Source organism: Bombina bombina, chromosome 5, assembly GCF_027579735.1.
Source record: "Bombina bombina isolate aBomBom1 chromosome 5, aBomBom1.pri, whole genome shotgun sequence".
In the NCBI taxonomy this organism is placed as follows: domain Eukaryota; kingdom Metazoa; phylum Chordata; class Amphibia; order Anura; family Bombinatoridae; genus Bombina; species Bombina bombina.
The window spans coordinates 352,879,642-352,897,452 of NC_069503.1; positions in this window are offsets into that span (position 1 = coordinate 352,879,642).

A 17,811-nucleotide genomic window follows, 5' to 3' on the forward strand; every position below is an offset into this window, starting at 1 on the left:
CTTAGCTCTGGTAATTTAGCCAAAACCTCAGTCATAACAGTAGCCATATCCTGTAATGTGATTTGTAATGGCCGCCCAGATGTACTCGGCGCTACAATATCACGCACCTCCCTCTGAGCGGGAGATGTAGGTACTGACACGTGAGGCGAGTTAGTTGGCATAACTCTCCCCTCGTTGTTTGGTGAAATTTGTTCAATTTGTACAGATTGACTTTTATTTAAAGTAGCATCAATACAGTTAGTACATAAATTTCTATTGGGCTCCACTTTGGCATTGCAACAAATGACACAGGTATCATCCTCTGAATCAGACATGTTTAACACACTAGCAAATAAACTTGTAACTTGGAAATACAATTCAATTAGAATAATATTAAAACGTACTGTGCCTTTAAGAAGCACAGAAGATCTATGACAGTTGAAAATTAATAAATTGAAACAGTTATAGCCTCAATCCTTGTAAATAACACAACTTTAGCAAAGGTTTAATCCCATTAGCAAAGATAACAAATTCTGAAAGCAGGAAACAAATTACAGAATAAACGTTTTTTATCTCAGTCAAACTATAATTCTCACAGCTCTGCTGAGAGAAATTACCTCCCTCAAAATAAGTTTTGAAGACCCCTGAGCTCTGTAGAGATGAACCGGATCATGCAGGGAATACAATGAGTTGCTGACTGAAATATTTGATGCGTAGTAAAAGCGCCAAAAAACGGCCCCTCCCCCTCACTCACAGCAGTGAGGGAGAACAGAAACTGTCAGAAAACAGATTAAGCAACTGCCAAGTGGAAAAATAGTGCCCAAACATTTATTCACTCAGTACCTCAGTAAATGAAAACGATTTTACATTCCAGCAAAAACGTTAAACATAATCTCTAGTTATTAAACAGCTTTATGTATTTCTTACAGTGTAATTCTAGTGAAGTACCATTCCCCAGAATACTGAAGTGTAAAGTATACATACATGACATTATATCGGTATGGCAGGATTTTCTCATCAATTCCATTGTCAGAAAATAAAAACTGCTACATACCTCTATGCAGATTCATCTGCCCGCTGTCCCCTGATCTGAAGTTTACCTCTCCTCAGATGGCCGAGAAACAGCAATATGATCTTAACTACTCCGGCTAAAATCATAACAAAAACTCTGGTAGATTCTTCTTCAAACTCTGCCAGAGAGATAATAACACACTCCGGTGCTATTTTAAAATAACAAACTTTTGATTGAAGATATAAAACTAAGTATAATCACCATAGTCCTCTCACACATCCTATCTAGTCGTTGGGTGCAAGAGAATGACTGGGAGTGACGTAGAGGGGAGGAGCTATATGCAGCTCTGCTGGGTGAATCCTCTTGCACTTCCTGTTGGGGAGGAGTTATATCCCAGAAGTAATGATGACCCGTGGACTGATCACACTTAACAGAAGAAATGAGGTTTATTGGATTAACAGAAAATGTGCAATATGCATCAAAACGAAATTAGACAGGTGCATAAATTTGGGTACCCTTGTCATTTTGTTGATTTGAATACCTGTACCTAGCACTGATTAATTGGAACACACAATTGGTTTGTGAGCCCATTAAGCCTTGAACTTCATAGACAGGTGCATCCAATCATGAGAAAAGGTATTTAAGATGGCCAATTGCAAGTTGTTGTTCTCTTTGACTCTCCTCTGAAGAGTGGCAACATGGGGGCCTCAAAACAACTCTCAAATGACCTGAAAACAAAGATTGGTCAACATTATGGTTTAGGGGAAGGCTACAAAAAACTATCGCAGAGATTTAAGCTGTCAGTGTTCATGGTGAGGAACATAGTGAGGAAATGGATGACCACCTCCAAAGACCTACAACATCATCTAGCTGCAGAGGGTGTCACTGTGCATCTTTCAACAATTCAGCACACTTTGCACAAGGAGAAGCTGTATGGGAGAGTGATGCGGATGAAGCCTTTTCTGCACACACGCCACAAACGCACATTTAGACAAGCCAGCTTCATTTTGGAAGAAGGTGCTGTGGACTGATGAAACAAAGATTGAGTTATTTGGTCATAACAAGGGGCGTTATGCATGGCGGCAAAAGAACACAGCGTTCCAAGACAAACACTTGCTACCCACAGTAAAATTTAGTGGATGTTCCATCATGCTGTGGGGCTGTGTGACCAGTGCCGGTACTGGGAATCTTGTTAAAGTTGAGGTTGGGGTTGCATGATTCCACTCTATGTCAGCAGATACTTGAGAATAATGTTGAGGAATCAGTCACAAAGTTGAAGTTACGACAAGGCTGCATATTTTAACAAGACAACGACCCAAAACACTGCTCAAAATCTACTCTGGCATTTATGAAGAGGAACAAGTACAATGTTCTGGAATGGCCATACCAGTCCCCAGACCTGAATATCATTGAAAATCTGTGAGGTGATTTGAAGCTAGCTGTCCATGCTCGGCAACCATTAAACCTAACTGAACTGTAGATGTTTTGCAAGGAGGAATGGTCCAAAATACCTTCATCCAGAATCCAGATACTCATTACAGGCTATAGGAAGCATCTACAGGCTGTTATTTCTGCTAAAGGAGGCTCTACTAAATATTGATGCAATATTTCTGTTGGGGTGCCCAAATGTATGCATCTGTCTAATTTCGTTTCTGCACATTTTCTGTTAATCCAATAAACCTGATTTCACTACTGAAATATTACTGTCTCCTTCAGTTATTTGATAGATCAAAATGAAATTGCTGATCCAAACACTCAATTATTTATAAATGAAAATCATGGAACTTGTCAGGGGTGCCTAAACTTTTGCATACGACTGTATATATATATATATATATATATATATATATATATATATATATATATATATATATATACACATATATATATATATATATATATATATATATATATATATATATATATATATATATATATATATATATACATATATATATATATATATATATATATACTGTGCATACATACAGTACATACATATACATATTTAGACATATATATCTATATTTCTTAGACCTTGTCTCCAGATACTCTCCTTCCCACCCCCTTTGCACCTGCTCACAACCTCCTCATCTCCTCCTCTCTTGTAACCTTCTCACACTTCCTTCTACAGGACTTCTCCAGACTGGCTACCATCTTGTGGAACTCCCTGCCTTGCTCCATAAGACTCTCTCCTAGTTTTGAAAGTTTCAAGAGCTCCCTAAAGACTCTACTGTTCAGGGATGCATACAACCTACACTAACCTTTCCTAACCCCAGTTCCTCTTCTCCATTGTTATCCCTTTGAACCCCCTTAGCATGTAAGCCTATGAGCCCAGCTGTTTTCAGATCACCTTCATAAGAGCTGACTACAACAGTGCGACTCTCGGCAGGGCCCTCCACCCACACAATCCCTATAAATGTTACCTTGCATACCATGCCTATGTTTATAGCATTGCAGAATCTGTTGGCTCTTTACAAACAACTGATAATAATAATAATAATAATAATAATAATAATAATGTTAAAGCCCTTTGCTTTCTCATATCTTTCTTCATAATTTTTGTGTTTAATTTTTTTTAAAATAATTTTTATTAGATAGTGTTATGATTTTGTGAAACAGTTAACAAGGGCTCTGAGTCGCAGTAATTATTGTAACGTAAAATCGCAATTGCGCTCACTTGTTCGCATTTACTTTTAACTTGTAATATGAGTGCAATTTAACTTGCGTGCAAACAAACGTGAAAACCTGATATTGCTTGCGCAGAAAAGTTACCACTCCACTCATAATCTGGCCCTTGGTTTGTTGTGGGAGACACATCTGCTTTTCTGTTAAAGGGATATGAAACCTAAACATTTTCTTATGTGATTCAGACATAAAATATTTTTTTTTTAAAGTTTTCCTTTTTTAATTCTATTATCAAATTTGCTTCATTGCTATGGCGTTCTTTGTTGAAGAGATAGTGTGTGTGCGCCATACCTCTGACAGTGATTGCTAGGGGTGCAGATGGCTGTCTTGTATGGTGTACATGCCCTACATTTTTACCCACATAAGGTAAAAATGCTGCACATGTAACTGCAGAGGCACAGCACGGAGAGTAGCACATTTTTAATTGAAGATGTACATATGTTTTTTGACAAAAGATACCAAGAGGAACAAAGTGAAGATGATTATAGAAGTGAATCTAAAAATGACATGCTCTATCTGAATGATGAAAGTTTAATTTTGACGTTCCTATCCCCTTAAAGGTCTAATAAACTTGACATTTTAATAACGCATGAAATGTTTTATTATTGAGAATGAAACATTTTGGCAATATAAATGTATTATTTATTTTGCTTCCTTTTTCTGTAAAATACATCTGAAAATTGTACTTGTTCCAATTTCTCCAAAAAAATACCCAAGGAGAAGGGTATTTTTGTCACATTTGCTGGAGTATCGGGCGGCACACTGATAATTCTGCACAGCAGAAAAGAGATAATTTGTACAAATGGAAAATAATGTACAGCTCTGATCCAATCTGCTGCAATGAGATTTTAAAATAAAGATGGGCAAATAATAAATCCACCTTTTTAATAATTTTGAAAAGCCAAATATTAGCTGAACAACAGGATGTTTTAAAAGATATAGAGAGAAATAGCATATAGATTTATGGAAAAATTGGGTTCACATATTTCAAAATTGTGACAATTAAAGGGATATTCCAGCCAAAATAGAAAACCACATGGATGCATTTCAGTATTGAACAGAAGCAATTTTGCAATATACATGCATTAGCACAAAGGCTTCTAATAAATGCTATATTTAAGTATGCACCGTGCACCAGCATTTTAAACACAACACTTGTTAGGAGAGCCTAAGGTGCTTGTACCATCTGGTAATGACTTGATTTGTTAATTGCTGACATGATACAATACCCCACTGATGATCTAAGCAGCTGCATTATTTAAAATGTGGGTGCAGTGAAAATATCTAGCTAGGCGTCATATGCACCTGCAGAGAAAAATGTTAACACTAAAACAGTGATAACTCTTAATAGAAGCATTTTTGCCAATACGTGAATATTGTCAATATGTTTCTATTAAAAAAATGCAATAAATCTATCTGCATTTACATTTTGACTGGAATTTCCCTTTAAGACAAAAACAAATTTTTAAGATTGTAGAGAAACCCATTTGAGATGAGAAACATTAAACATAGTTTCACATTTAGGATATTAAATGCATTGATTATTTTCTTTCTTTTATCCTGTTAATTGTGTATAATGAAAACTAAATGAGGAAGGGTGATGGGAGGGGTGAGAGAGTGATTAAATAAATGGGAATTTTTTTAATTATAGATTGCAAACAACCAGATAAATAAACATGTGACAGAACTTGCTAAATGATTGCACTGCCAATCACAAGTGTGTGTTGTACAATGCAATGCTCTGCAGAACTAGACTCAATCCACTATTGCTGAAATGCCATAAAACTATTTTCACCAAATCCAAACGCCACACTCCTTAAAATCTAGTAACAAACAGTTCAGATGCTTGGTCTCTCATACTCATACTATCTGCTGCAATAGATTCCATAAAGATCGCGGAGGAAGAGCATGCGCCCAGGAGCCGAATAAGGGCTGGGCTGCCTGAGTGGGGAATGGTGAGGGGGGTTGGTAGGAACACCCCACAAAGGGGGGCGAGACGCATAGCGATTGGCTGAGGGATTGGCTTTGATTGGCAAAGGTGGAGGAGGGGCCAGGGATACCTAGGGCAAGGTACAGCAAGCAGGAGCCATTCTAACATTTTTTTCTTTTGTTTCAACAGGTCATCCAGCAGATTGTGAAGATTTCCAAGATGGCGACTAGGAACAGGAAAATACCGAAGAGGTTCCTCGACGACAGCTAGTCAGTATGGAGAACCAGGGCCCTGCAGACACAGAGGAAGTTGAAGAAAATAGAGAAGGGAAAGCCAGGTCAGAAGGCAACAGCAGGAGCGGCAACACACAGCGCGGTCGGTGGTTCACTGAGTACCCCACAGCGAACCACCGTAAGGGCACATCTGGAAACGGTTAGTGAGGGACGGATGCGGGCAGCCACAGCCAGTGTCAGCGGCCCAGCAGGTAACCAGGGCGCATCCGAGGATGGGCACAGCAGCGCATTGTTAGGGTTCCAGGACAGTTTTGGGGTTCCAGCATGTTTTTCTTCCCCCCACGGATCCCGGGGGGAAGCATTCCGCTTGCGCAAGGGGATAGTGGGCTTGTGGGGGCTGACATGTAGAGGTATAGGGAACGGGCACTAGAGTCTGGTCATACGGGTGTGGGGAAGGCACCACAGGCAGCAGGGGCAGGCGGGGAGGCCTCACCGTCACGTCAGCGGGGCATATACATAGTAAATGAGTAGGGGGATGGGGGGGACCCCTGGCACCATGCAGCAGGAACGGGAATATAGTGTGGGGGCCCCGGATCATGGGTGGTGATGCCCAATTGCCCATGGCAGTGCGAAAGTGGCTGGGCCCCTGAGGGATGGCGTGAACCAAGGGACAATAGCAGGGCTTGGATGGGGAGGGGCCCATACAGGGAACCAGGGAGGCAGGAAGGGGGGATAGTTGGCACTGCAGTCCCAGCGGGCTGGGTGCTCTGCCCATTGAGAGGTGGGATAATAGAGAATATGTGGGGCAAAGTGGGGAGTACTCAGATAGATGGGAGGACAGGGGTTACAGAGTGCGCAGGGAGGGGGAGTGGTCACAGTTTTGTCAGAGGGAATGGGAGGAAATGGGCAGACAAGGAGCAGAGGGCAGGCCTAGGATAATCAGGGACATGGAGGGCAATTCGTATATATGATGGAAGAGGAGGGGGAAAAATGGGAAAAGTCTGGGGAGGGCAACAAAGGGGGGAGGGAGAGGAGTCACAGGGAACAGCAAGGGGCAATAAGGAAAAACAAACAGTTTCTAATAACATTTGTACTTTACAGAGCACGGTCGAGCAGGGAAATGTGGAGAGGATGCCAAACCCAGCAGACTCAACCGGAGGCAGTGCAGAGGGATGGAGCAACAGCATCGCAACAGAAGGAGGGGGCCGCGGCAGCCAAGAGTGAGGAGGGAGTGACAAAGAAAGACAGCATGCAGAAACTGGCTCTGGGTAAGAGAATGTTATGTAGAAGTAATAGTGGGTCTGAGAGCTCATCTGAATATGATTCGGATAAGGATAAGCTTAAGGGAGGTGGTTGCAATAAAATACTGAAAATAGTCAGGAAGATTTACGCGAAACAGGGAAAATGGGGGACAAGGGAATAAGGAAGGACATGTTAGCAGAGGAATTAGAAGAATTTAACACAGATGAAGAAGTCATGGGGACATTATTATTGCCACTGAGCACGCACTTAAAAGCAAAGATAGTGGCCAGGGCGCAGAAGGGAAAATACATAGACGTATTTGAAATTACGAGGGAAGTGTTTGCTGTTAAATCAAGGGGTGATGATGGGAAGCCTAGGAAAGCCAAGCAGACATTTACGGAGTGGGTGAAGGGAATGTTGATAGACGCCGAGTGTTTTATCACGGCAAACCCAGAAAAAGTGGAAGGGATGCTAAGGTACATTCACCTAATCGCAGAAAACATTCCACCTATGGCGGTTTCGCATGGAAAGACTACAATGCAGAGTTTAGGAGGGGCAATTTACAACTGGGGATAAGGGGCATAAAGATTTTGGGGTACAAATTCTGGATTTATATACAAGGGTGATGAAGGTAGGGGATAAGCAAGGGGGCATACCACTAGCGCAGGAAGAGTGATTAAAACTGAGTTTAAAGACTGTTGGGCGTTCAATGAGAAGAGGTGCGATAGGGGCACTGACTGCAAATTTAGGCACGTATGCAGGTACTGTAGTGGGGGCACGTGGGGGTAGACTGCAGAAGGAACAATGGTAACAACGGCGGCTGGAGGGGTTCCTTTCATGGCCAAGGAAGCATGGGTAGGGGACAACCATTGGGGCCTGGCCTCAACGCCGCTAGATAGGCTGACCCAGGAATTGAGTAGATTGGCTGACCCAGGAATTGAGCGAATATACATTGCAGGAAGACAGGGCGCTGTTAATCGAGGGTTTAAATAAGGGTTTTGTAGTGCTGATAAAAAGGGAGGTGGAGGGGGCTAGCAAAGCCAGGAACCTTAAATCAGCATACGAATGAAAGAAGTTCGGAAAAAAAATTGGGTAAAGAAGTACTGTTGGGGAGGATGGTGGGCCCCTTTAAATAAAAACCTTTCACAGACATAATAGTATCCCCATTAGCGGTGGTCCCCCCCAAAAAAAAGGTAAATTTAGAATGATACATCATTTATTGTACCCCAAATGGAAATCCGTTAATGATGCTATCGATAAGTTGGACACGGTGGTACAATACCAATCTTTTGACAGCGTAGTAGAAATGGTAAAAAGGGCTGGGGAAAGGGCAGAAATGGCAAAAATAGATATTGAAGCGGCATTTAGGCTATTACCAATAAATCCTAAAGGTTTTAGACTAATGGGCTGCAAGTTTCAGGGAATGTACTACATAGATAAGTGCCTGCCAATGGGGTGCTCGATATCATGCTCGATATTCGAGAAATTCAGCTCTTTTTTGCAGTGGCTGTTGGTAAAAAAAACAGGGAGGGAGTCGTAAGTGCATTACCTATACGACTTTATGGTAGTTGGCAAGGCAGTATCCGTGGTATGTAGACGAATGAGAGCCAGTTTGACAAAAATGTTCGGGCAGCTGGGGGTCCCGGTGGCAGCGGAAAAAACAGAGGGCCCCCTGACAAGAATGGGTTTCCTGGGCATAATCATAGACTCAGGGCAGTGTGAGCTACCAAAGGACAAGGTCAAGAAAGCTAAGCAGACAGTGGCGGAAGTAGCAAAGAGAAGGAAAGTGACGCTAAGGGAAATGCAGAAGCTGTTAGGCATTCTAAACTTTGCTTGCAAGGTCATACCGGTAGACAGAGTATTCAAAAGACACCTGGAGCTGGGCACAAAGGGGGCAAAGAAACCAGAACACCTAATCAGGGTATCAGGGGAGATGAGGGAAGATTTAAAAGGGTGGGACGAGTTCCTAAGGGAGTTCAATGGAGTCAGGATGTGAGTACAGGAGGTATCGGGGGAAGAACTAGAACTATACACAGACTCGGGGAGGTGTGCAGGTTTTGGTGCAAAATGGCAGGGTAGATGGTGTGCAGGCGGATGTCCGGAGGCATGGAAAATGAATGGATGGGTAAAGAATCTAGTTTTGCTTGAGCTTTTTCCTATAATAGTGGCTGTCAAACTGTGGGGTGAAATATTAGCGAATAGAAGCATCATTTTTTGGTCAGACAATAAGGGGGTAGTGGACATCATTAATAACATGTCGGCCTCATCCCTCCCAGTGATTAAGTATCTAAGGCACTTGGTATTGAAATGTCTGAAGCTAAATGTATGTTTTAAAGCGAGGCACATAGCAGGGTACAAAAATGTGGTGGCGGATGCCCTATCACAATTCCAATGGGAAAAATGTAGAAGTCTAGTCCCCGATGCTAGGGTAGAAGGTGACCCCTTCCCCATTTCTATCTGGCAGATTGGCAGCGAGTACACGGGATCAAGAAATTGGTGGAGAAAGATCTGGCTCCAAAGACATTGTTAGCATATAAAAAACACTGGGACCAATGGCAGGGGTTTAAGTCAGAGAGCAGTTTGGGGGAGGAAGGATTTTTTCTGGAATGGTTAATGCAGGCAAAAAGAAGAGGGGTAAGGAGGGGGCAGCTGGGTACGTTATTAGCAGGGATCTCATACTTTGTGCAGCTACATGGGGAGACAAATTGGTCCAAGTGGTTCATAGTAAAGAAAATAGCAAGGGCTTGGGGCATGGAGGAGGAAAAAAGACCAGACAGAAGTGAGCCGATAAAAGAGGACAAGCTAGAAAAAATGATGCACGCAATGCAAGTTGTTTGCTTTAACAAGGAGGAAGTGCAAATTTTTAGGGTAGCATTCTCGTTTGCATTTCACGGGGCCATGACAATAGACGAGTTACTCCCAAATAGCAAGATGATAAAGAGAGGGGGGATAGAGGAAAAGGACGTCCGCATATCGGAAGACGCAGTAATGTTATTAATTAGGAAATCAAAGACAGACAGAACAGGAAAAGGGGTATGGGTTAATATGCGAGCAACTAGGGGGATAGGGTGCCCAGTGGCATGCGTTGAAGAATACATAGCAGTAATAAAGGGAGAGGACAGGGCATTTCTGAGACATGGGGACGGATCTGAGGTATCCATATACCAATTTAGGAAAGTATTTAACATGGTGGTACAGAAAATAGGTTGAGGAGAAGCATATTTTGCCCCGCATTCATTTAGAATAGGGGCAGCGACATCAGCAGCAGGGAAAGGGTGCTCAACAGAGCAGATACAAAAGCTAGGAATATGGAAGTCCGCTGCGTACAAATCATATATTAGACTGAAAGGGGGGCAAAAGTTATAAAAATTAAAAAATTAAAAAGAAATCCGTACCAATAATAATGTGAAATGGTGTGGCACCTCTCATCAGGAAAAATAGTTAACGTATTAAATTTTTTATTACAGACAGAGCATTAAGGGTGTGGATCGTAGGACATTCCTACATGTATTGGGCTCAAGCACGAGCGAATGCGTCGGCGCAAGGCGGGCATCTAGGGTTCACACATCAGCAAGCTAGCATTAGGTGGAGAGGAATGCGATGGGACGAGCTAGTACCAACAATACAAATAGCAAGGCAGAGGTGGGGATGCCACAACGTGTTATTTATACACCTCATGGGAAATGGCATAGGAAATTCCATGTTAAAAGACCTTGAAGATAGGATCAAAGGAGTAGTCAAGTGGTTGAGCATAGCATGGCCTTCGGTGAGAATAGTATGCTCAAATATTGACATCTGCTGAAGAAATGCACACTACATCAAGCTATACCTACTCTCTCTCTCTTCTGCTTTTAGGTACGTGAATAGAGTCTCTGTCAATCTACAAAGTATTCACTGCACTCTGGTGTTTTTTCCTCTCCTGTAACTCTCTTTTGGTACGTGAATAGAGTCCCTGTCAATCTGCAAAGTATTCACTGCACTCTGGTGTTTTTTCCTCTCCTGTAACTCTCTTTTGGTATGTGTATATTTATATAGAGCAAATGATTTTAGTTTGTAAATTTAGTCCTACATTTGTTGTACTGTTATCCATTTTCTTACTTCTAATGTTCATTTAATTGACATGTGATGTTCAATACTTATCAATACTTGCTATTATTCTAAAATATATAGCTGTCTTATGCCATAGTGTTAACCTCCTCAAAATTTTATTGTCTGTTTGCTTAACTTATCTCACCCTGACCAGACCAGAATCTAACTTTCAAATTAGCCCTTCATTTGTCTCTGATTTATCAATCAAGTAATTTAGTGGACACAGCTGACTTCCCTGCCTATATATTTTAACATCAGCTTGGGATGTGCATTGCACTAGTCTGTGCATTGCTACAACATATGTTCACATTTCTTCAGCGAACGTTTTATAAGTGAGGCATTATCAATAGAATTATACAAGAATTGAACAAGGATTGGGCAAGGGGCAAGACATACGACTTTTGTAATATTATATTTTATGTATCACATTGTTTCCTTATGCAACTGCTATTGTAATACTGTGTCTTATGTGTTTAACTTTTGTTAAAATGCTCAATATATTCACATTCCTTTTTGCTGCCTCTTGTCTCTATAACAAACTACATTATTCAATTACTCCTTCTCCCTCTCCACCTGCACTGTTCATTAGCCCATCTCTCCTAAACTCACCTTACTTTTGTACTCATGAACTTTACCTATTCCTAAACACTCTCTCTCCCCCTGCACCTCGTCTCAAAAACAGTCTCTTTACTGAAAATCTGTATCTCATCTCATATTATTCTCCCTCCTGCTTTTACTAACTGCTGGTGACATCTCCCCTAATCCTGTGCATAGCCGTTCACATCCATGTGTAACATCCCATAGACTCAGAAAGCAAAACTCTGCCAACCTTACTCACATTCCTCTTGCATCAAAAGCCACTGCCCCTTTCACTTGTGCACTCTGGAACTCTCGCTCTGTTTGCAACAAGCTCACTTCTATACATGACCTCTTTATCTCTCACTCCCTCAACCTTCTGGCCCTAACAGAAACCTGGCTCTCTCCCCTAGACACAGCATACCCTGCTGCTCTGTCACATGGGAGTCTCCACTTCAGCCACACTCCTAGGTCTGGTAATAGACATGGAGGTGGTGTAGGTATTTAACTTTGCTCTCATTGCACCTTTCAACAAATACAACCCATCTCTTTCCTCACATTTTCCTCATTCGAAATCCACATAATTTGCTTATTCTCTCCTCTCTCTATACGTGTTTCAGTCATATAACGACTTCCTGGCTCCTCAACTCAATTTCTAGATCACTTGATCACCTTATTTCCTTTCTTCAGACACCCCTGCCCTCATTCTTGGCGACTTCAACATCCCTCTTGACAATCCCACTGCCTCATCTGCAAAACAACTTCTGCAACTCACTTCCTCTTTCAGTTTGTCACAATGGACTTATTCTCCCACTCACACATATGGTCACTCCCTTGACCTGATCTTTAGCTATCGATGCACTGTCTCAAACTTCACAAACTCCCCCTTTCCTCTTTCTGACCGCCATCTCCTTACTTGCAACATATCATCCCTCCCTACAACTCCCTCCTACTCCTCACACCAAACTTCACAGAAGCATTATGTCATTAGATCAGCAACAGCTTGCTAATTCCATTGAACCTCTCCTCTCATCCTTCTCCTCCTTTTCCTGCCCTGACCAATCTATCTGCCACTATAATTCCATCCTTACATCCGTCCTTGACAATCTGGCCCCTCTTACCATAGCTCGGAAATCACACACTCATCCTCAGCCCTGGCATACTCCTCTGACACGGTACCTACGCAGATGTTCCCATACTGCTGAGCAGCACTGGAGAAAATCTCGGAGTTCAGCTTATTTTCTTCATTACAAATTCATCTTGAACGCCTACTATTCTGCCCTTAATCTCCATAAGCAACACTACTTCTCTACTCTTATCTCTAATCTTTCTTCAAACCCAAAACGTCTGTTCTCCACTTTCAATACTCTTCTCCACCCTCCCCCACCTTCTAATACAACTTCTCTATCAGCTCAAGACTTTGCCAGCCACTTCATTAAAAAAATCGACTCCATCAGAATCGAAATCAGCTCTAAACATAATTCCATTCTCTCACCCCCTCAAATGCTCTCAATCAACCACAACCCACATAACCTTAAACTTAGCTTATTCTCCCCTGTTACCAAGGAAGAAGTTTCGGCCCTTATACTGCGCTCTCACCTCACTACTTGTCCCCTTGACCCTATCCCCTCACAGCTACTCCCCTCCCTCTCTGCTACCCTTACCCCTATACTCACACATATTTTCAACCTCTCCCTCAGCACCTGTATATTTCCCAAATCTCTGAAACATGCACTGGTCACACCTATCCCCAAAAAACCTTCCCTTGATCCTACCTCCCCATCTAACTACCGCCATATTTCCCTCCTCCCTCTTGCCTCAAAGCTTCTTGAAAAACTAGTATATGCATGCCTATCCCATTTCCTTACATAAAACTCCCTCCTTGACCCACTGCAATCTGGATTTCGTCCCCATCACTCCACAGAGATAGCAATTGTTAAGGTTACCAACGATCTACTTACAGCAAAATCAAAAGGCCACTTTTCTCTGCTTATCCTCCTTGATTTGTTTGCAGCCTTTGACACTGTTGACCACCCTCTTTTGCTCCAAACCCTCTAATCCTTCAGCATCTGTGACACAGCCCTCTTGTGACTCTCTTCCTACCTGTCAAACCATACCTTTAGTGTAGCCTTCTCTGAGGCCTCCTCTACCCCCTCTACAGAGTACCGCAAGGCTCTGTCCTTGGTCCCCTTCTCTTCTCAATCTACACGTCATCACTAGGTTCCCTAATAAAGTCCCACAGTTTCCAATATCATGTGCATGCCGACAACACCCAAATCTACTTCTCTGCACCAGACCTTTCTCCTTCCTTACTAACCTGTGTCACTAACTGTCTTTCTCACATCTCTTCCTGGATGTCCTCTCACTACCTCAAGCAAATTCTCTCCAAAACTGAGCTCCTTATTTTCCCCCCTTCTTCCAAAATCTCCACCCCAAATCTCTCTATAACTTTCGACAACTCCATCATTACCCCTACCCTGCATGCCCGATGTCTCGGGTCACATTTGACTCAGATCTTTCTTTCACTCCTCATATTCAGTCCTTGGCTAAAGCATGTCACTTCCACCTTAAAAACATCTCTAAAATTAGACACTGCCTTACACAAGACGCAACTAAGATTTTAATCCACTCTCTCATCCTTTCCCGCCTTGATTACTGCAGCTCTGTCCTGTCTGGTCTCCCCACCTGCCACCTAGCTCCTTTACAATCCATAATGAATGCCTCTGCCAGGCTCATCTTCCTTACACGTCGCTCGTCATCTGCTGCACTTCTCTGCCAATCTCTTCACTGATTTCTTCTTGCCTCTAGGATAAAACACAAAATTCTCACTCTGACATACAAAGCCCTCAACTGCACTGCTCCCCCTATATCTCAGACCTTGTCTCCAGATACTCTCCCTCTCGTCCCCTTCGCTCAGCTCATGACCTCCTACTCTCCTCCTCTCTTGTTACCTCATCACACTCCCATTTACAGGACTTCTCCAGACTGGCTCCCATCTTGTGGAACTCTCTGCCTCGCTCCACAAGACTCTCCCCTAGTTTTGAAAGCTTCAAGCGCTCCCTAAGGACTCAATTGTTCAGCAATGCATACAACCTATGCTAACCTTTCTTTATACCAGTTACTCTCCTCCATCGCTATCCCCTGAACCCCCTTAGCATGTAAGCCTAAGAGTCCAGCTGTTTGTAGATCAACTTCTTAAGAGCTGACTACAACAGTGCAACTCTTGGCAGGGCCCTCTACCCATTTGATCCCTATAATTGTTTTGTTTTACTCCACCTTTGTTTATAGCGCTGCAGAATCTTTTGGCGCTCTACGAATAACCAATAATAATAATAATAAAATATCATATCTAGGATAAATTGGAGGAACTCATACACCAGGCGGGCTGGCTATAGATCTAGAAGAAAGTTTAACCAAGTGGCGGCCAAAGCAGTAAGGGAAGCAGGCGGGCTAGTGTTGGAGCACCCAAGGTTAGCGGCAAAGCAAGAGGAGATCTTTCTTATGGATGGGGTGCACCTGACGTACAAAGGGAATGACCAGCTACTGAAGGATATCACAATGATGATCCAAGACATAAAAAAGGTAAGGAAAGGTCACGGAGAGCAAAGAGAATAGTTGGCTGAAAGAGAAGGCTCTTTTGTGGCGGTGAAATTCGGGCCCGGCGCGTGGGCGGGGCACGATGGGGTGAGAGGATCCCGTGGCATACACTAGCCTGTAGTGGTGATCCAGTGGTCTATCTAATAGGCGGGCTGTGCCATGGGTTCTCCTTCCCCCCTCTTGACCGGCCAGGGGTGAGGTGTGTGGTACCCCCCCAATATGTGGGACCCTAAGTTCAGGTTATATGCAAATGCTGGTGCATTTTTTGATGTGTTATATTAATTGGCGAATTTAGCTCTCCAAACAAAATTGTCACTGGTTGGCAAAAATTTAAATAAATAGTGACCTTGCCATTTTTCGACATATTTAATGTGTCTGTGTGGTTATTTCAGGTTGAAATACTAAGGTAATAGGTATTAGGAAATAAGTTTAAAGTGTTAATGGTAAACGAATGGAAGCCTCCAAGCCCTTATTAAATTAAGCGTCTTTGACACATTTTGCCTGTCATGTGAGCTGTGATGTGGCCCTTTACAACAGCAGGCTTTCTTCTTTCAAATGAGGGGACACATGTCCTCGTAAGTGGTTTGGGGCTTCTCTTTCCATCCCAGCCACAGCTTCACTAACAAGCAAATCCCTGTTGCTGCAGGGGTTTTCTTGTTTCCTGAACTGTCATCACACACATTGTGACATCATTGCAGTCTCCTTTCCCAGGTCCAGTAAAGGGGGTCCCCATTATTATGTGTGGAAGGATGTCATGTAATCATCTTTTGCATAGTTGGAAGTACGACCATATGTCATCCTTCACACTTTAGGGGTTAATTATTTTTTGGTGTAGCAATTTATTGTTTTCTTTAAAAATGTCTTTAAGGTATACTTATTTTCTATAATAAAACCTTGAAAATACACACATTATTTCATTTAAATCTGAATAAACATGATTAAAGATATTTGGCTATATAGACTTGGATAGTAAAGGTGAACAGAGCAGCAGGGTTATGCTTCACTTTATGTATATTATTTATAACTTTCTTAGATTATTTTTGCTCCTAATAAATAATATATATTGTATAGTAAATGTATAATTCATATATTTTCTATAATTTATTTTAAAATGAACTTGAGGCATACAGTGCATAAGTAAGTTTCCTACTGATATTAATTACATGAGTTTACACCTGCTGTGTATATACATGTGTGAGTATTTGATGGCTTTGGTATTCACTCTTAGCCGTTTCTGGTCTACTCTTTTATATATATATATATATATATATATATATATATATATATATATATATATATATATATATATATATATATATAGAGAGAGAGAGAGAGAGAGAGAGAGAGATAAATAGAAACTGAGATATTTAGAAAGTAAAGCTTTAGTAGTGTAAAGCTATACGATAGATGGTAATACTGCATGGATATTTTAATAAACTATTTATAAAGCATTTGTATTTTTCTTAAGTTTGCTGTTTAATGTTTTATGTGGTGTAGAATTCTGATGTTTTACCTAGCACATGTTATCATGGGTGGTACAAGGCATGTTGACATCAGGAATTAAGAAAGAGAAAATGAGTGGGATACTGTTCTAATAACTGATAGAGTTATGTTTTGTTTATTTGCTATGACTGCAATATTTATTTTTACATTTTTGTTGTAAATATATATATATTTCTATATATATCGGTATTTACCTATTTATCAGTTCCTATTTATCAGGTAGAGATATCTATTTACATTAACATTATTAGATATATATTGAAATATATGTAATAATAAAATAATTATTTTTTCTATGTGAAGAACATAGGAATGTAAAATATGCATAATACACTTCGGGTTTCACGCTTTAGGCCTAACGGTTGGGTAAGCGCACATGAAGAATTTTATAGCACTTTATTAAAATATTAAATATAAAGTATTAAAAATATTTATTTTTTATTTTTTTTAAATGTAATTTTTATTTTTATTGAGAAATAAAAAGAAACAAATGGGGACTCGCAGGACCCCTTCACAACTACAAACTTATAAAAGTGTCGGGCCAACAGCCCTACAGGAAAATATGCATTACATCATACACAGGAAAAGACAAGACACATGTTCTCCAACTACATAGAATTAGGAATGGTGAATGTGTTAGTTAGCGATAGAAAAATCTTCTAGTTCTCAGTGCCGCACTTCAAGGTTTGTGTAGGCAGAATGCTGATGAGGGGGGGGGGGGGGGAAGGTGAGATGGTGCATTTTGAGGGAGGGGGGGAGGGTATAGTAGATGCATTGTGCTTAAGTACTCGGACCACATCATATAATGGGTGGGCTACCCAAAGGATAGCAAGAAAGCAAAGGGAGACCCCTATTAGGTTGTGGGCGGGGCATCTTCTGTCAAGGCAGACGGGCGCCACAGAGTGTCATACTTATTTTTCCAGTCAGTCCAGACCATTTCAAACAGGTCTAGTTTGTTTAAG